Source organism: Capsicum annuum, chromosome 10 (assembly GCF_002878395.1).
Source record: "Capsicum annuum cultivar UCD-10X-F1 chromosome 10, UCD10Xv1.1, whole genome shotgun sequence".
NCBI classification, from domain to species: domain Eukaryota; kingdom Viridiplantae; phylum Streptophyta; class Magnoliopsida; order Solanales; family Solanaceae; genus Capsicum; species Capsicum annuum.
The window spans coordinates 165,672,883-165,694,007 of NC_061120.1; the positions used below are offsets into that span (position 1 = coordinate 165,672,883).

At 33.1% G+C, this 21,125-nt stretch overlaps 2 long non-coding RNA genes across 2 annotated transcripts; one reads left to right on the forward strand and one right to left on the reverse strand.

Moving 5' to 3' along the window:
- The first annotated feature begins 113 nt into the window (after window positions 1-113).
- LOC124888056 lies at window positions 114-3,882 on the forward strand. Its single transcript, XR_007045965.1, has 2 exons — window positions 114-651; window positions 3,389-3,882. It is a non-coding gene; the product is annotated as an uncharacterized LOC124888056 (long non-coding RNA).
- A 9,655-nt stretch (window positions 3,883-13,537) lies between these two features.
- On the reverse strand, window positions 13,538-20,805 carry LOC124888057. The gene is made up of 2 exons (XR_007045966.1): window positions 17,181-20,805; window positions 13,538-14,108 (listed from the first exon to the last, which is right to left on the reverse strand). It is a non-coding gene; the product is annotated as an uncharacterized LOC124888057 (long non-coding RNA).
- Between the last annotated feature and the right edge of the window lie 320 nt (window positions 20,806-21,125).

The window sequence follows — 21,125 nt, forward strand, 5'->3', positions numbered from 1 at the left end:
TGGAAAGTTTAGTTACTTAAAATTCGTGAAAATTACCTTAAATAAAATTATTAGATTGTTTTTTTTTTTTAATCAAGCTTGGGCAAGTAGGCCATATATAATAATAAAATAAAGAGTACCAGTACATAAGGAAAGGGCCAGGTTCAAAAGTGACCCAGCCCAAAGAAAATAACCAAAATACAATCAGACAACAACTACAGAGATGAAAATTCATTTTGGAAATATCTTTGGAAAAGCAAGAAGCTTTTTTTTCCTAAATCCTCAACTTCGGTGGAATCTCTTCTTAATGATCAACGTGGTCATCAGTTAGCTCTATTGAATCATGTGAAATGTTTCTTCTATCTTATCAGTTATCCGCAACTGGAATCCATTCCGTTCATCCATCCTCTGCACAAATCAGATAAGTGTCTCTCCTTTCAAACTCATATAAACATTGTCATTTTCCTCTTCCTCTTAATCGGTGGATTGAATCTCTAATAAGATTTATACCACCACCAGATCCTAAGTAAGAAAAAAGTGCTTATAGAGATTCATCTGTTGTTCATTTCTATGCAGGTTAAAATTACTCTTTCAGATCTAATTTTCCAAGGTAAAGAACCTAGTTGCATGCTTGTCCTGCTTCGTATCTATTGAACACCTCAAATCTCACAGGTGCAGATACTCAAATTATTTTGAATTCACTTCAGACATAGCTAGCAATCTAGATACTAATATCCTTATCAACCCAAATCTGAAATCACAATATTAGTGAATCCTGCATAAAATAGTTTCCATGTATATGTATGCTCCATTAGTCATAAAATGAACTGAAAATCTTCTTTAGTCAAGTGTATACGTTGCAAGTGGATTACCATTTAATCATTTAATTGCCAGTAACTTGCCTTTTTATTTGTGGGATACCTTGTCTGTCTAATTCCAGAGTAAATTTATCTTTCCTTAGGATGTCTTGATAATGTTGAATTAAGAAATCACCTGCAAAAGAAAAAACTAGATAAGTGAAAAAGTCAGCAAGAGTATTTCCTTCCCGAAGGGAATTTTGTACTCTTGCTGTCATTGTTCTCCTGAGTCTGTTAATGTCATTCACTTCCATCACCACACTACACTGTGGCTTTCATCTATCCTCCAGAATCTTCACCATTGCCATAGAGTCTGACTCTATAATAATAGGAGTAGTACTGTGATCTTTACAATACTCCAAACATTTTCTTATAGCCCTTGCTTCAGCCACCATGTTGGTAGTATCTTGAAGTCTGATCCATTTTGCTACTACGAAAAGCCCTAAAGAATCTCTAATGCAAAAAGCTGCAGAGCTGGGGCCTGGATTGCCTCTAGAAGCACCATCTGTATTACACAAACCATTGTTCAGGTGGGGGGTCCACCTCACGATTCTGTAGATAAGAAGGTCAGAAACCTTCTAAGGCGGCAACCATTTCTGGCCATTGGTCAAACTCCCACTTACTCTTAAACTTGCAAGATATAAACTTCTTTAGGATCCCATTGATCTCTTTAAAAACCTTACCAGTAGAGAATATGCCTCCATGCAAAACTATATTTCTCCTTTTTTAGATGACCCAAAGGATTATCATAGGAACTACATGAAAAGCAGCTTTCAATCTTGAGTTTCCTTGACTGTTCCATCACATTCTTATGTTGGGTTTCAAGAAATGGCATTGATTAATCCCAGATGCTCCTGAATAGTGTTGCCATACTATTCTTGCCACCTCCCCAGTCAGAAAAAGATGTTCAATTGTCTCCCTTTCAGGAATTGAACCACACCCACAATTAGCAGATTCATTAGGATTCCAGATATTTATCAAGTGAGAAACAACCACCTTTTCTAACCACACTCTCCAGGCAAGGAAAGAAATTTTAAAAGGTCATTCTATGCACTATAATAGACTGAGATCTTCATTAAGATCTTTCTTATTTCTAACCAAATTCCAGACACTCTTCACACTGAAACTACCTGCACTAGTCAAGGTCCACTATGTCTTGTCTCCTTCTTCCATAAATGAGCTTTACTTAAGTTGTTCCTAACATGTTTGACCACAAACTCAGGAACTCTCTATTGCATGATTTGAAAATCCCACCCATCGACCGCCAGAAAATCTCCAATATCTCTAATGCCATAACAAGTATGAGTATCTGAGTGGTGCTTGAATAAGGAACCAAGATTGGTCCAATTATCAAACAAAATACTAACGTTTCCTCCTTTTGGTTCCCACCAAAGGAATTGTTCAACTAAATCCTTGTTCTCCAACATATACTTCCAGACTTGAGATCCTTCTTTCCATTCCACAAGAGCAGGAATCTATTTTTTTACAATATTTAAACCATAAGAAATGGGTCCACAGATTATTTTGAGTTCTAAATCTCCACCATAATTTAGCATACATTGCTTTAGACACATCAAACATTGATCTAAAACTAAGTTCCCCTTCATTTTTAGGCAAACACACCTTGGTCCAGGCTGACCAATGTTTGTTTCTTTCTGTTTCTTTATTACTCCAAAAGAATTTTGCAAATATCCTGTGAAGTTCTTTCAATACACAAATAGGAAGGACTATTACAGAAAGCACATTTATAGGGATACTTTCCAGAACACTTGCAAGAAGGACCTTGCCACCATAAGATATCATTTTCCCTTTTCATGCTTGAAGTTTCCCCTTCACTTTATCAAGTAGGTCAGCATAGTCTTCTTTCTTTTTTTTTTTTTGTGGGTAATCGGACACCCCAGATATTTCATTGGAAATTTGCCTTTATTCATTGCAGTGATGAGAGCAATTTGAGAATCAACTGCCCTTCCTGTGTTTTGATGAATGCAATTGAAGCTTTTATCCTTATTAACTTTCTGCCCAGACTGTCGCTCATAATCCTGCAAAGTAGACATAATTTTTTCCAGAGAATAAACATCAGAAGAGGAAAAAATAATGGTGTCATGAACATAAGCTAAATGACTCAACCTAGAACACCACTTAGGCACCCCAAATCCAACAAATTGATTATCTTCAAATAAAGAATTTAAAGTTCTTGACAAAACCTCTGAAGACATAATAAACATGGTTGGGGAAAGAGGATCCCCTTGCTTCACTCCTCTGGTGGAGTGAAAAAGTCCATGGGATTTACCATTAATTAATACAGAATAATAATTGTTAGAAATTAATCTCCAAATTAAATTAACAAAGATATTGAAAAATCCCATTTTCCTCATCACCTTCATTACCAATAGAAGTTTGTGGCTATATATCTACCTACTTCAGTACTAACCTCCATATATTCACTAAAATAATCATTTCATTCTTCCATATATTCAATTCATCAAAATTATTTATCTATGAATACTCCATTCCTTTGAGAAAAATCACCTACTTCTTCCATGAATATTCAGTTGGTTGAAGGAAAATCATCTACTTCTTCCATGAATACTCCATCTCTTCAAGGAGAATCATCTACTTATTCCATGAATATTCAATTGGTTGAAGAAGAATCATCTACTTCTTCTCAAACTCAATGGAGCTACGATGTTTTTCTGAGTTTTAGAGGTGACGATATGTGCAGTAACTTCACTGGTCATCTTTATACCTGTTTGTGCCAAGTTGGAGTTAATACTTTCCTAGATGATGAGACACTGAGAAAAGGCGACATCATTTCAACCAAACTTGAGAAAGCAGTTGAAGAGTCTAGGATTTCTATTATTGTTTTCTCAAAAAGTTATGCATTGTCTAGTGTATGTCATTAGAAATTTATATTGATGATGTTTCTATTTCTGTGTATGTCATTAGATATTTGTATTGATGATGTTTCTATTTTTGTGTATGTCAAAAATATTTTCATCAAGAATTCTGAAAATTTTGCAAAATGAAACCATCAAATTGATCATCACTTTTACATTTTCATATACAATTGCAAACTAAACTATGTTGAATATTTTTATACTTTCATGTATATAACCTAACGCTATTTAGTATGAATAGTTCAAGCGCCTAACTTCAAAACTATGTTGAACAAAGTTTATTTTTTGTATTAAGTAGTATTTATATAATGTTGTGTTACTTTAACATTTGTTTCGCATTTTACATCGTTGAATGAAATTGATATGAACTAAGTCGCATCAGATGGTATTGAATTTGATATCAACTACATTAAATTATACATTTTTAAATTCTGCAATTAGTAACATTTGACATGGATATTGTATTTTGATGTTTATTGGTGCTCATTACTCATTGTTTTTATAAGATTGTTGGTATGAACAAAGTTTAGTTTTGATATTTAACATAGTATTTATATAATGTTCTTCATCTTCTTCTGGCAGAACGCAAACACCAATATCAATCATGATTATTTTTTATTGTAACGAAAAATTATTTGACATCAAACAATTATCATTTATTTTCAACATTTACGGTGATAGTTTTTCATGTAATATTCATTACATACACTAAAAATTTATGTAACATACAACATAATTTTTCTTCGCGATTGTCACATTCATAAAACTTATTCAATACAAATGTGATATATGTGAAATTTCATCCATACCAATTTTAATATCAATTTAATATAAAAGTACGACCTCCGCGCTTAGACTTTTAATAGAAAAAATTGGAGCTCAAATTAATTTTTTCATAGATAATTCCTTTTTGTGACACCACAGTTTTAAGATCATTGCCACAATCTAAAAATTTATATGCTATTGCAAACAAGAAGGCCCTATTGAAAACTTTTTGCCTAAAAAAAAAACAGTAGAAGAGATCTCCAGAATAATGAATCAAAAAATCGCACATTCAATATAACATTCAGAATTTGGATTCATGTGTTTTTCAGAACAAGAGGTGTTCGAGTCTATGGGTTGCCTTCAATTTTCAGTTATTCTGTGGAATAGTATGATGATATCAACATCAAAAGAGCAGATATTCCACTAATTATCATATTTCTCAGCACTCAAAACCTTATATACAAATAAATAAGGGAGATATAAATAATGGAGATATATGTTTTTAAACGTTATTCATCATTTACAGATATAAAAATCTAGCTACACAACTATATACGATGACATCCATTTTTTATTGATAAAAACATCAAGCTACACATCCATCTATTGCATTGATCCAGTGTTCCTCGAGTTGGCCTATAATTCCTCTGCTAAGCACCATAACAAGAAATTAGCACGATAGCAGCAACGATGAATTCATCTAAAGACAATAAAGATTTAACCAGAAATAGTAAAAGAAGGCTGAGCCACCAGCATGATTAGCTTCGTTGTGTATGGGATTCAACACTACTTGAATTATGTAATAGGGTGAATGATGAGATTGTGTGGTCATATTAATATCTTTCGACTATAGAACACAGGCAATACTCTTAAACTAAACACTCATGTCATCAACTGACAACCAAAATCAATACCATCAAATGAGTAGAATAGGAGAAAAGAAGCAAAAATGCAAAAATTACGTATTTGATTTATTGGAACAACTAAATCGTGTAGGAAAAGAAGATAGTGTATAAAGATGGAAATTCTTAATGGAGACATTAAAATAGGAGAAAAGAAAAACGGTTTGAGAGATTTGAGGGTGGATTAATATCAACAATTAAGGTTAACTACATTTAAGGAAGAAATATTGTATATTAGTTGTATTAAATCTTTATTTTCCTTTTCAGTAATTACTTTTTGTATTTTTATAAAAACAAAAAAATTATTTTTAGCTATTTTTTTTAAATGAAAGTTGCTATAACTTGAAAACTAAAAAGTTTTGCTAAAACTTGTAATAAACAATCTAATAAATTTATTTAGTTAGTTTTCCCTTAAAATCTTGTAGAACAGAAAAACTTTCGACAAAATTACAAGGAGAGATATACATGGACTATGGTCATGCACCCTAGTCCCTCCTACGGTAACTCCGAATCTTGTGGTGCAAGGACTATAAATCTCTTTTATGGTTTAATAAGTTTACCTATTTTATTTTACTTGAGCTTGTTTATTATTAATAAAAAAATTAATTTGACTAATTTACCTTACTTTTAAGACATAAAGATTTAAATTTTTTGAAAAAAATCCTAAATCCAAAATTTAATCTTAAAGTTTTGAACATTGAAAATAAAACTTGAAATCCCAACCAAAAAATTCAACAAAATATAGATTTCGATTTTTCTAAAAGTTAGCTCGGTAAGTGCATTAGGAAAAATAATATATGCATTTACTTTTGAATATTATTTGTTACTCTCTCCATTTTAAATTAGGGCTACAAGAGGATAATTTTCAATTAAGTGAAAATTATAAGAGATACAAAAGTCATTTACTTGGTCAACTTTCAATTGATTATAAGCTAAAAAAAAAAATAAGTAGGGAATGGACAACTTCTTGCTTTTGGCTTAAAAAAGTCAAAATTGACTTTTTTAAGCAATTATAAAAATTGCCAAACACTTTCAAAAGCAAAAAATGACTTATAAGTCATTTTGACCAAATTATAAGCTTATCCAAACACCCACTAAAGTTGTTTCTAAAATTTTGTGAAAAAAATATGAGTGAAAAATCTACTGTTCAAAATTCAATTCCGCAATTTTATTTAGAATTTTCATTGCCAAAATCTTGTTTTCACTTTTTCACTAAAGTGAAATAATTTTTGAAAAAATGTAAATAGTTTTCATGGACAAACAGCTACTAAGTATTTGGAATCTTCGTTAAATGTTATGTTCAAGTCTACTTTTTAATTAAATACACTAAAAGCTTTTTTTTATTTATTTAGAAAATGACCCATTTTAAATATTTAAATTTATTTATGATTTAAAATTTATTTACAAGTTTTAAAAGTTATAAATTAGTTCACAAATCACCAATTACAGAATTTAAACAAAACTTCTCCCATCAAAATCTTATAAAAAATTTATAAATTAATTCAAACCTAATTTACGATAGAAAGGTTTATTATCGATCCGATCGATACATGGACAAATCGATTATCAATTCGAACGATATATGGATAGGTCAATTATCAATCCAAACGATGTTATACATCAGTCTTTTGTGTTATTCAATTACTGACCGATTATAATAATTAGATAAATTAATTATTATAGATTAATCATCAATCATTTCTTATCCGGTAGATTAATCACGGATCTCTTTTTATCCGACCAACTGCATATAATATATATACGTACACCCACAAAAATCTTTTTCGTTAGAAAAAAATGGTACTGAAATTAAAGGAGAGCAAAAAAACTTACAAATTTTGAAGGAGACAGAACATTTAGAAATAAAATACGAGCTTCAAAAAAGATAAAGTTGACGAAACAGTAAGTTTTCAGTAAGAATAGAAGAGAGAAAAGTTACAAAGATAGAAAGAAGTAATTTGAAATTGAAAAAAATAGGTTGGGGTTTTATGTTTTAAGTATAATTGTAAATAGCTTCCATAGTTTTTAAGATGTTATTATAGTTTAATTCTTCATTAAAGTTATTTTTTATTTTGTTTTAAAATGAGAAAATGAAAGTAGACCATTTTGCTAATTGAAAACTTGAAGAGGCCTATTAACCAAATTTTTCCTTATTTACAAATATACTTAAAACATAAAACCGTAACCAATGTTTTCAGTTTCAAATTACTTCTTTCCCTTTCTCTAACTTTTTTCTTCTTTATTCTTACTAAAAACTCATTGTTTCTTCAACCTTCGTATTTTTGAAGCTCGTATATTCTATCTCCTCCCAAATTTGTAAGTTTTCTACTTTCCTTTAATTTCAATTATTTTTTTCTAAAGAAAAGGTTTGTGTATATATATGTAATTGATCGGATAAAAAAAAGATCGATGATTGATCTGTCGGACTAATTACTATAATCGATCACCTATTGAATAATATAGAAGAATGATGTATAGCATCAGTCGGATCAATAATCGACCTGTCCATATATCATTCGGATCGATAATCGATCTGTCCATGTATCGATCAGATTGATAATAGATCTGTTCATCATAAATCAGGTTTTGAATTAATTTATAAAATTTTTAAAAGATTTTGATTGGAGGAGTTTTATTTAAATTCTGTAAGTTGGTGATTTGTGAATTAATTTGTAACCTTTAAAACTTGTAAGTAAATTTTAAATCATATATAAATTTAAATTTTCAAAAGAGGGTCATTTTTCTAAACAAAAACAACTTGCAGTTTATTTAATTAAAAAGTGGACTTGAAGAGACCATTTAACAAAAATCGCGTGCAAATAGCTCCCATAGTTTTAATATGTTATTATAGTCCAATTCTTCATCAAAGTTATTTTATTTTTTATTTTAAAATAAGAAAATGAAAGTAGGTCTGTCACGACCCAAACTAGGGCTTGGCCTTGATAGGTATCTTAAGTCCGTTGAGGACCGAGACCACCCCTTTTTGCCTAGCCAAACAAAACACAATACAACTAGTAGTGGATAAATTCCGAACATATAACATGATAGTTAAACGACTAACTCAGAGAGAAATCTAAGAACTTTAACATCCTTCTCAATCCACAGTAATCCACAAAACCTCTATTAATAAAAAACAACCTAAGTTGGGACATACCTCCGATGATAGCCAAAAAGAAATCGAAAGATAGTCTACGACATAGTGTAACCAAAACATGAAATGAGGATCTTCCGAAGAATGAAAGCTCACCGTTTCAAGCTGACGCATGAGCAATTCAAGAATCACCTAACGCTATGTAGAAAAAGCAGAAATGTCTCTGGTTATGCATAGCGTGGAGATACAGTGTCCGGAGACGGTTAGTGGGGTGAGTGCTAGCATGTAACTCAAGGAAGGGATAAAGTAATGCCATGATCAAGAGTTTCAATAACTTTCAAGTTATAAATTGATGTAATATAATGATTATAAATAAGTTTTCAAGAAACTTTTATCTGCTTCAATCATTTTGAATCCTTAAAAAGTTTTTATATAAATTTTATCGAGTGACAATATTCAGCATTTCATGTGTGACATCTTCAAGTGTCTGGATTGCAAATCAAATAGGTTTTATGCTTACCAAGATGCATCCTTTCATGTCACTTGATAAATATTTCTACGTCAGCATGCTTAAATAAACCTAGAATTCAGATCCTCATAATCTTTTATAATACTGCACTAATATTGTATAAAGATATATCAATGATACATCATTTTGTATCGATTCACAATGTGACACAACATTTAGATATCTCATCACTTCATTATTTTCAGGTACCTGAACCTTTCATAAGGTTTCATGAAGTGTTATGTCATGGCTCTTTAAGAGCCCATTGCTTCCTTATTATGATCATTTGCTCTTTTTTTACAAGGATTATTTCATTTAAAACCGATTGATCTATCATGCTTCATGCATGCAGTAGATTTTTTCCTTTAGGGACATTCAATTTGAAGCATTTACAACTAAATATGAGATTAATATTGGGTCAGCAAATGCTCCTAGCATGTGTACTTGAATTATCCTTTGAATGAGGATCATAGTGATGACAATTTACAATATATTTCTTAGCTGTTTATATTTCCCCCTCATGTTAGGAAAACTAACATGCATCTTAATTTATTTTAGAGAATTCATCTTCGTACATCATGGTATATCCATTGATCAAATACCACACATCAAAACTACTACATGGAATAATTGATTCATAGTCTTGAAATAATTGAGAGGGAGGAATTAATCATAAATTTAAGTCTAATACATACAAGTGCTATTGTATGCAATATAATATATTTTAGACCAACACATAAATTTTTGTTCTCATTAGCAATGGTTCGGCTATTTATCAAAGGCATTCAATGACAAACCAACATTATCAAGATGAATTGTCTTGATTACACAATCTGAAAATTATGCTTTTAACTCAATTTCATTGAGAAAACAACTTTATGAATGTCAAAATTGCAGGTTGACATTAAACTCACATATGGTCATTTTATATCGATACATCTTAATAGATCATATGACAGGTGAAAGGGTCCATATTCACCTTTAATACTTTACAAAATTTAGGAGATTCAACCCCAACATTAGTTGGTCCACAACTTATCATGAGAACAAGAAACATTAAAAGTTCATGAAGAATTTTCTAATTCTTCAATATATGTTTAATACTTAATACGCATATTTTTGGGATGTCGCAATTATTCATGTCAATTTATGAACTTTTATAAACTCCAAGTTTACCATGACATGTGAGTTTGCTTTAGTAAATTTCAGATTTACTATTACATGAATAAATTTCATATTTACTACTTTAGAAGTAGATTTTAAAATAACTTTTCTTAATTACTATGCCTCTTTCGGAGGTAAGTTGTGACACCATCACAATCAAGTGCACGTTTGTATTGATAAGCTTTAGTAAATATTATCACATTTACTTTAGAAAATGGATCTGTACTTATAACAATCGAAATTCTCATTCCTCGATAATGGAATATAATTATGCCTTAAGCCTATCAAATTTTGATTGCGTATAACCTCTTTCATGATATTGCTACTTCAAGAACAAATTGAGGCGTACATCTAATGTAGAGAATTTTTTTCCTAAGATATCTATTTATAATAAGTGTGTGAAAATATTATCATTTTTTATGATTATTATCATATTGTCCCTCCGCACTATATTTACATATTTCATCACTTGTCTTCTTTCAAAAAAAATTATGCATTGCTACCACATTCACTTCGGGAAATGGAACATATTCAATTGGAGATGTTTCATGACTTTTCACCAAAAACATAACTTTTTGCCATAACCATCATAATATCATCAATATGGTACATTGAGATTCACACTCAATGTCTTATCCATATAAAGACGTCTTAAGCATAAATCAATGAGATTTAAACCCAACTTCTTCAACATGATGCATCGGGACTCTAACCCAATGTCTTTCCATATGAACATAAGCAACACTAATCTTAATGATGACAGAATTAAGTATATATAACTAAGCTTAACCAATTTTCTTCTATTCATATGTAAAACAAAGAACATAAACAATTTATATGCATAATTAATTAAAAGAGGTAAGCACAATTAATTTAAAGGAGCAATCAAAGGGAGGAAAAAAATCTTTAGTGGCAGTCAGAAAAATTAACGCAACTTATTATTATATTATTGCATGTAAACACGTACCAAAGGTTTGCCAATCAATTCACCACCATACTATGACGAGACTAAAGTTAATAGAAAAATAAAAATAACATAAAAGTACTAACCTTTTTTATAAGAACGTTCATAGTTCGTGGACTAACATTCATTGCAGTTTGTCCATTATTATCAAATTTTTATTTTTCTCGTAAACATGAATCTTTAGGTCAGAGACTCGTGCTGATAACGTGTTATGAAATATAAAGTAAGAACAAGAAGAATGGAGAGAAAAGAGAGGATAATTCTTATTTTTCTTAAGGATTTCTTGAGGGGTTCATCACAATAAAGGAAAATCCCTTTATTTATAGAAGAAAACTAACTATCTCAAAAGTTGGGATTTCTAACTTTTCCATAAATAGACATTCATTATACATGATAATACATTTATAACAATAAAGTGATACTTTAGTGATACTTTAACATTTAAATTTTAACTCACACTAATAATTTATTTAATTTTATTAAGGTGAATTTTGTATCAATGTGAAATGCCATGTGGAAAGATTTTTTTAAATCAAAAAGAGTGTGTAGTACACACGCCATCAAGAGAGTGTAGTAAACAAATTTACGTCTCAAACTAATAAAGGATAATTTAGGTACGAAATTTACACTGCCAGTAGTTTAAGTATGAAACTAAAAAAAAAAGAAAATAACTTTAGGTGTGTTTTTCATACTTCACTCTAAACTTTATTTTCATCTGAATCACTCAGGGATGGTTAAAATGAATCAACCCGATTTTTATTGATTTTTACTGACAACGACAGGACAATCAACTTTTATTGACTTTCAACATATAAACCACACTACGTTCTAAAATGTACAGAACTGCATTCATTATTTTTGACATTTAAAATAGGTACGGTTATATTCGAGACTTTTGTTAAAATTCATATAGAAACTGAACGATTAAGATCACCATTGGAGCAGTTGGTTGACCTAAGGAGGAAGAAGAAGAAACAAATATTATTTCATCAAAAAAAGTTCATCCCAAAATATACTGGAACAGTGCTTATAAAGAGCACTGTTTTGTTCTAACTAAATCTTAACAAATTCGCTCTACCTAATCTGACTTATGTTAATTACATATTTGCCCTTATACATCAAGTTATCCCTATCTCATTACTCCCCTTTCAAGCTAGAAGGTGCAAAAACATTGAGCACTCCTAGTTTGCCAACCAAACTTCTGTGTTGTGATCTGGACGATCCCTTAGGCAATATATTTGTTAGTTGATCCTTAGAGCTTACATGTGCAATCCTTATCTTCCCATCTTGTATCCTTTGTCTGAAAAAATGAAAGTCAAATCTCTATGTGATTTGTTCTTTCATGAAACACTATAGGCTACTCTGTTATCACTGAGTACCACTATTAGTTCTGTTGTCTCATTCCCCAGTTCCTTTAATAAAGTTTTGATCCATATTACTTCTGAAATTGCACAAGCCATGCTCCTATACTCAAATTCTGCTGAACTCCTGGATACTAAACTTTGCTTCTTGGACTTCCATGATAATAAAGTGTTACCATGTTTGATTAAGAATCCTAAAATTGACCTTTTCGTGTTGGTACATGATTCTCAATCTGCATCATAGAACACACTCAGTTGATTTGATATTTCTTCTAGTGATAAGTATTCCAAGCCCTGGTACCCTTTTCAGATATCTCATCACTCTAATTATTGTTTTCCAGTGTGATCTTTTAAGTTGCTGCAAGAATTGACTAAGTGTTTGGACCGAGTATGCAATGCCTGATCTGGTTTATGTCAATACAACATCTTTCCTATTAGTCTTTGATATTGTACTTTGTTCTCAGGAGCTTCATCATCAGTCTAATTTGTCAAGTTGTCCAATTCTTGTGTTGTAAGTTTGAGATTTATTTCAAGTGGAGTCCATGCTGGTTTAGCATTTCCAAGTCCAAGTCTGACAAGATCTCTAGTGCATATTTTTTTGATTGACTAATTTTCCTTTGCTGATCTACTGAACTCCAAAAAACTGTTTAAAGTTCATTAATACATTACATTTAAATTTGAGCAAAAAATGCATGTAATTCTTAAGAAGTCATCAACAACTATAAGAAAGAATCTATTACCATCAAAAGTTTGTGTTCCATAAGGACCCATACATCTAAATGTAATAAAGCAAACACCATAGTTGATTTAGTAGTACTGCTAGTAAAAGGAAATCTGACATGTCTAGCTAAAGGGCATATTTCACAGGTCAAGGCTGATTTGCACTTATCCATTGTGTAGCAAAACATATTTTTTATTGATCATATTAAGGCAGGGCTAATCTCCTATGCCATAACAAAATGTCTTTTTCCTCACTTTGAGCACTGCACACTTTAACCCTATCATTATCAACATCATGTGTCCTAGAAGCTTTAGTGCGACCCAAAATGTAGAGACCATCAAGCTCCTTATCAATCACCATTAATTTTCCACTAGAAAGGTCCGAGAACAAACAGAACCCAAGGTAATGATACAAAATAGTTGAGCTCTCTAGTTACCTTGGAAATTGATAACAGGTTATATTGAAAATCTGGAACATACAATACATTCTCTAACTTTCTTGAATAAGTGACCATACAATTACTAGATTGAATAAGTGACCATACAATCTCTAGTTACCATCTTGATGTGTTTACCTTATCAAAGCGTTCACACAGATCATCCCAAACCGCCTTCGCACTCGAAGCATAGACAATTCCAGTGTGCAAATCTAGTGTAACGGAACTCATGATCCATCCCTAAACCACTGCATTACGACGATCCCACTGGTGCCCTAATTCCTGTGCAAAATCCTACTGTTTCCAAGTGCCATCAAATATCCCATGCTTGTTCTTCCCAAGCAATTGGATATGCATTGCCCTAAGTAATTGTCCAATCCTATTAATTGCATCAGGATCAGCGGAGCTCCCACAGTATCGAAGGAATATAACAATAGTGCATGATTATGGTTGAATTTCACTGCTGCCATTGTTGAAGAGCGGAATATCAAGGTTGGAAATCGAACAATTCTAGAAAAAAAAACTCACTATATGTGGTTGTAAAGCTCTGATTCCTTGTTACAATTCATATAAAAATTGAACGATTAAGCTCACCATTGGAGCAGTTGGTTGAGCTGAGGAGGGAGAAGAAGAAAGAGATTATTTCATCAAAAACAATTCTTCCCAAAATACAATGAAATAGTGCTTATATAGAGCACTGTTTTATTCTGACTCAGTCTTAACAAATCTGCTCTTCCTAATCTAACCGACTTATAATAATTACATATTTCCCCTTATACATCTAGTTATCCTCATCTCATTACTTTTGACATGCAATTCCATATGATAAGGGAGATAACCTACTACGTAAAAGGGTCAGTTGGCTGCTGGGGGTGGGGGCTGGAGATTGGGAGAATGTAGTTTACCATATCAGAAGAAATATCATGTGGGCATACATGAGTTGCAATACAATAAATCCTCAGATTGGACCTTCAGTATCTAAAATAATAAGTAGAGCGTAGTATTCTATGAATAACAACTGAGACGAAACCCAAAAGTCTGAATTTTGAACTCATAAAAGGTGCGGCTGGGAACTTAAGGATCATGATCAAACTAAAATAATCAAGTTTGGTTGATGCATTTTCAAATCAGGGCAATCCCCAATCGAATGGGCTGAACTCAGATAAAGAACTCAAAACCTGATCAGTTACTTGATAATACGAGCTATCCAGCCTTGCATCTAGAACCATAACCACTGACATGTATGCATGCAGTGACATAAAACCCAACTCAGTAAGTAGATGATACTGCAATCTGAGTTTTTATGCTTTCCTATGTCAACTGTGTATCTGTACCTTCACTTTTCTCATAAGAATATTAATGCAACGAATGGGGATAAAAGAGACCAAAATGCAACCAAGTGATCTTTATATCAATAGAAATCATAATGCAACTTCAGTACACCCTTGACATATGTTGTTACATCTTACCAGAAGAAGTCCTCATCTACAAATAGAAATTTGGGGATTTTAGTAGCTGAAGTATGTTCTTGGCACTTAATCATGCCTCATAGGACCCAAAACACGTAGTAATAATAGCAAACAAAAATGAGGAAGTTCAAAACTCATGAAAATAGCTAAAATTCCAGACTGAACACACCTAAATGAACTCAATTAAGGAAAAAACATAGCCTCATAATGGAAAAAGAAGGAAAACTATTCGGAAAAACAACAAGAGAAACCCCAGCGTAACCATGTTACAAGGACTCTGATGATCATACTAGCAAGAGATTCAGGTCTGCATATGAAAGGACCCAAACTAGGACTATCGGCTTTCCATCACAGGCAAAACAATTGTGTTTACATGGGTTTCATAAAGTAGCAAACTAAGGCAGTTGAGGACCGACTAATAATATACATCTTTTGGATTATTGGATGATACTGAAGGGACCGAAGAAGAAGATAAATCAGATAGAAAATTGGAACACCAGGGAGTACCTACAATGTTTATAGGTTGAGAGATTCTTGAAAGTTAAGACAAAACCCCAAATATAGTTAAGAGAAAGAAAAATAAGATCCTGAAGGAGTGCTGTGAGACCGAGCAAATTGACTTGTCAGACATAAAAAATGAGGAAATGGACATACACTAGCAGCTGCACAAAATGAGTGCCATCTGTGCAACAGAAAGAAAACCTTGCCAGATGAGATCAGGATCAAATTGGTAAACAATGTTCATAAACATATTTTAGAGAACATTAACTGACATACAAAGGGTTCTAAGAGTCCTTTAAAATAAAGGTAACCTTGTTTGCCATAGTGAGCACATAGTTTGGTTGGACATGGAGGACCAGACCAAAATCATATTGTTTCCTCAATTACTAAATGCTATCTTCAAGAGATGTACAACACCTATGAGTTAACCAACTAAACATAGTCTTAAGCCTCATTTGTTTGGACTTAATGGAGATCTGAATCTGAATGGTTCAGACCTTAGGCCATTAAGTGCATTTGGTTTCATTAAGATTTAAGTACTTAATTGGTCTGAATGGGTCTTAACAATCAAGATCTAGGATAATGTCTTAATACCATTAAGAGGTATTCTTGTATGGATGATATTCACCATAACTCTATTCACAATCACTAATCACCACCACTTGCCACTTTTGCCATCACAATTAACACCAAAATTATCAACCACCACTACTTTCGTCAACCTTATCAACCACCACCACCAACTACCATCACCGCCAGCCACAATTATCACCTCAACTATTTACATGTTCATTATACCAAGTGTAACTTTTGGCACAGGATGTCAAGTACATAAGACTGTTGTCGGAGGCAAAATTTCATAGTAATCACTAAGACAAAGATTATGCAATGAAAAGATATGCAGTGGTGCAAGCATTTACTAGAAAGTGCAAGGAGAGTTGGGAAGTGGAAAAAGAGACTTTTAAGAGTGAAAATAAAGAATATAGGACACAAGTTTTAAGAATGTAGTAAAAGAGACACTTTTTAATCAGTGATAACGACACATATCTTAAAAGTTCACAAGTTCTTTTATTTACACAAACCTCCTACTTCTATTCCCCTTCCCCCTCTCCTCCACCTTATCACCATTGCCAAACAACTAACCAGATGTTTAAATGTCTTTCTAAACAACTCCTAATTGTGTAAATAACATCTTTCGATTTCTTAAACAACTCCTGATTGTTTAAACAAAATTATTGATTGCTTAAACATCTTTTAATTGCTTAAACGGCTCTTGATTATTTGAACATCTTTTAGTTGCTTAAACAATTCTTAGTTGTTTTTTCGACGAGCAACAAAGTTCCTCCACTATTTTGAAAATTTACCAATAAATAATCTCCAAATATGAAGGAAGAAAGAATTAAAAAAGACAAAATCGCACAAAAAAAGAAAAATCTAAAATTCTAGATGAAGAGAAGGAGACCAAAAAAAATGGGAAGAGGGGCAGCCCGGTTCACTAAAGTTCCCTCTATGCACAAGGTCTGGGGAAGGGCCCCGCCACAAGGGTGTATTGTACACTACCTTACCTTATATTTCTGCTAGAGGCTGCTTTCAAGGCTTGAACCCATGACCTCCTGGTCACATGACAACAACTTTACCAACTTTATCAGTTACTCCGAGACTCCCCTTCATAAGGAAAAATAAATGGTAAGAGGATAAGGCAAAGGATAAGAACACAGAAGAAAAAGAAAAAAATGGCAAAGAAGATAAGGAAGAAGATGAAGAAGGAGAGAAGGAAAAAGAGAAGGGAAGGAATAGAAAGTTTGAAATATAAAAAAGGATATATTTTTTTGAATATACTTGTTCTCAATGTTTTACAAATTATAATTACGTCCCAAATTCACTTAATTAACTTTGACTAGATTATTTGTTCCTTTTAATTCATTCAATTCTCATGTATCCCTTTAACTCATTTTCCTAGGAGAGTTAATACCAATAAACTCCTTAAAACGATGGACATATGAAGTGCATGAAGAAATTTCACTCAACCAAAGAGGCACTTATTTCAAAAGTATGTAGTTTTCTTAAGCAATTTTAAATGCACAAAATCGAGAAAAAATCAGCAGACATTAAATTTTGGTGATGGACTTACATTCCAGCATTCTTGGCCACAAGGACACCAGAGGGTGCATCTTCAAATACGAGAAGCCTCTGCGGGTCTACTGGTCCACCCTGTCTATATTAAGCTTAATGAATACAGCTCATAGGCATCCATGATATTTCATACTTGACTGCTTATACTGACCATACATCTACTTTTCCATTATCTGAAGGACCTCTATTCTATTTGTGCAAATTACACCTAACTGTCTCAGACTTGAAAATTGTGTTAAATTACATCTTTTGCCCTGAAGACTTGCACATTCAGAAAAAGTGGTCTCTTACTGTACAATTTTGTGAACAAAATTTGACTAGCTGTAGTAAATATTCTAAAACTCTTAGATGTTATATATTCTCCACTTCAAATTGAATTCCCACCTTCCAATTTAAGTTCATCCCAAAATAGTGTCCTTCCTAAAAAGAATTCTTAAATATACTATGCCATATAAAATCACATGGGACCCTCTTTTGCTCTTCTAAATACTCTGTCTATCCCCAAAAAAACTTTTCATGTTGACTTTTCAATAATCAAAATACGTTTGTTCAAACATAAGTTTAGATAAACTTTTATATACATAAGAGAATATTAAATCTTCTACAATATGATCCACGGATAGTACATTTTTTTCGTTTCATTATATATATATATTTTTTAAAAAGTTAGGTCCTAAAGTGGCTTTGACATGCCTCACTCAATTCTTGTCGCTGAGCAGCTAGACTTAGACGCCATTGGAGGCCAACACAAAAGGACTCAAGCTTTGGTCACCCCGAGGACGCAAAAACATGCATGTAGAGACCATTTTGGGCATTTGATGGGGCAATGCCGAGTGTGGAAGGTCTCTTGGAGCTTGTCTTAGTGCCCGAGACCTACAAGTGTTGTTGAAGTATCAACCACCGCCATGGTTTGGAGCACTGAAGAGACGACCCTGGACTAGTGTCTTAACACTCCAAGACCGCCCCTTCAATAAGGGTGTCTTGGTCATTTTAAGTCACTCCATGACACTCCATAGGCACCAATTCATTAAGGCTGTATAGGTCATTTTACCTTCAATTTGTAATAACTATAAGTAGGTAACTTAGGTCATTTCTCTTCTTTAGTTTTTGATTGATGATGAAATATTGAAATACCTTGAGAGTTTCACCTCTCTTAGAGAGAGTTCTTAGTGTAGGGCTTGGAAAAGCCAATTTTAGTGTAGGGCTTGGAAAAACCGATATTGTTCATTGTTTAGAAACGGTGGTTGTGAGGTAATGTTGATTCCCTTAGTGGTTACCGTAAGAAAATTAATGTTTGGATTTGCAAGTGTAAGGGTCTTTACGTTTGATACACGATGGGTTCTTACGTCTTCGTAATTTCTTATGTCATCTTGCCTATCCTTTATTTTTATGCATTTGTTGTGTTTCTTGTCTCATGTTTGTGTTGCTGCCATTGTTGTTAATATCTCATTCTTGGTTTCTCTCTTATTGTTCTTGGTTGTCGTAGCTAGTTGTTGTTGTTGCTCTCGGCTTGCTTGTGTTGGTTGTTTCTGTGTTGTTTTGTGCTGGTTCATGTGTTTCATGGTCGTTTCATTATCATTTGGTATCAGAGCGAGGCTGATTTTGTTCTCACGAGATCAATTTTTGGCATGCTTGCTTGAAAATTCAAAAATAAAAGGTAGTTGTCTTGTGTTGTATCTTGGCCGAAGGGTTGTTGCTCTTGTTGTATGTCTTGGCCAAGATTTAAAGCATAGATCTAGGTGTCCTTTATGTGTTTTGGTAGTTTCTTGTGTTAGCTTTTTGTTCACTAGCACTTCTTGAGTCTAGATCCAAGTTCTTGAGCTAAATTTTCAAGTTATTGAACCTTATGGACGGCTATTGTTGTTGTTGTTCTTGATATTCTTATGTTGTGTTGAAGAAGAAACTTCAAAAGAGGTTGTTTGATCTTAAGTCAAGAAAAGAGGAGTGTGACTTCTTGTTTGTCTTGAAAACAGTTTCAAGACAACACCAAAATAGTAAAAGAACAAAAGGCTTCCAAAAAGTCTAGTTACCAAAAAGGAGCATGGCCACTTTTCAAGATTGACTAAAAAGGGAGCTAACCAACATAACCAACAATTTACATGATCACGTAGCTATGTCAAAATGCTCCCATCCCAGGCACAGTTTTCGATGTCTCTTCTGGGCCTTAGTTTCTCTCCGATAATCAGTCCGACTGCTGGAAATTTCTCCCCTCCCTCTTTTCTCTCTTTCTTTCTGCTTTATTATTGGTGGGAGTTGTTTCTTCTTTTCAGTTGATAAAGTCTTTTAAAATTAAGGATATTAGCGAAGTCCAGATTAGGTGGTTCCAATTCAGTAAACAGAGCAACTATTTCTCCAGCAAAATAAAAATTGACGAAAGCAACCTGAGATGGGTATGAAATATACTACAGCAGGCTTCTCGAAGCTTTGGAAACCTCTACAGGAGATGGGGAAGAAAGAAACAGAGTAATCTACATAGAGTTTATTAAAATTACTATGTTTATGGGCGTTTTATACGAATTAAAACTTAGAGGGGAGACAAAAAAGTGCTATTATTATTCCAGAGGCTTATTCTAATCTTGGCTGGTCTGAAAATGCTTCAAAGATTCTTAGATTCTTAGGTAAGCCCTCGAACCCAGTTCTTTAAAGATTCACTAACCCCAGGAAGACATTTTTGGATGTTACATGCAAATAGAGTTGGCCAAATCTGGCGCATCAAGATAAACCTGAATCCATAAATTTATTTCTCTCTTGTTGTCTTGTGGGCACCTTCAATGATCCTTTCAACTCTAGCCCAAAATCAGAGGTTATTCAAAAACTGTTTCCTCAGCAGATGGAAGATAATGTCAGGTCTAAGGGTCACTCCCATCTCTCACAACCAATTTCTATTTGAACTTCCATAGAGGCAGGAGGCGAAGAGGGTGAAAATGGGTGAGTAGTTTGGAATAGAAGAAGACTCACTCTTGAATGGTGGTCTCCAGTGGCCGGAACTCAACTTGCAACCTGAATGCATGCCAAGTCAGGGTTTTTGAATTTTAAATCAGTTAGGGTGAGGTTATCCTTTATTTCAGCCCAACAACAGAAACGGGCCCAAACCCTATTTCAACCAAAAGTGGAGCAATTATATTATTCCAGAAGAAAGAAAAGGAATAAAACTCCTTTTGTTAAGACAAGGCCATAATTAAATGAGTGGAAATCCAAAGGGCCGGCCCAATCACTCATTCAGGAACCCCACTTTATCCATAAAAAGGAAAGGCCTAGCTGAAACTTGCTCCACGGATCCAGCAGCGGTGACTAGTTGGCCTTCTATCGAAGCTGATCCCAGTGGTTCCATGGCATATGACAACCATGCAAACAATGAAACAGAATATATGAAATCT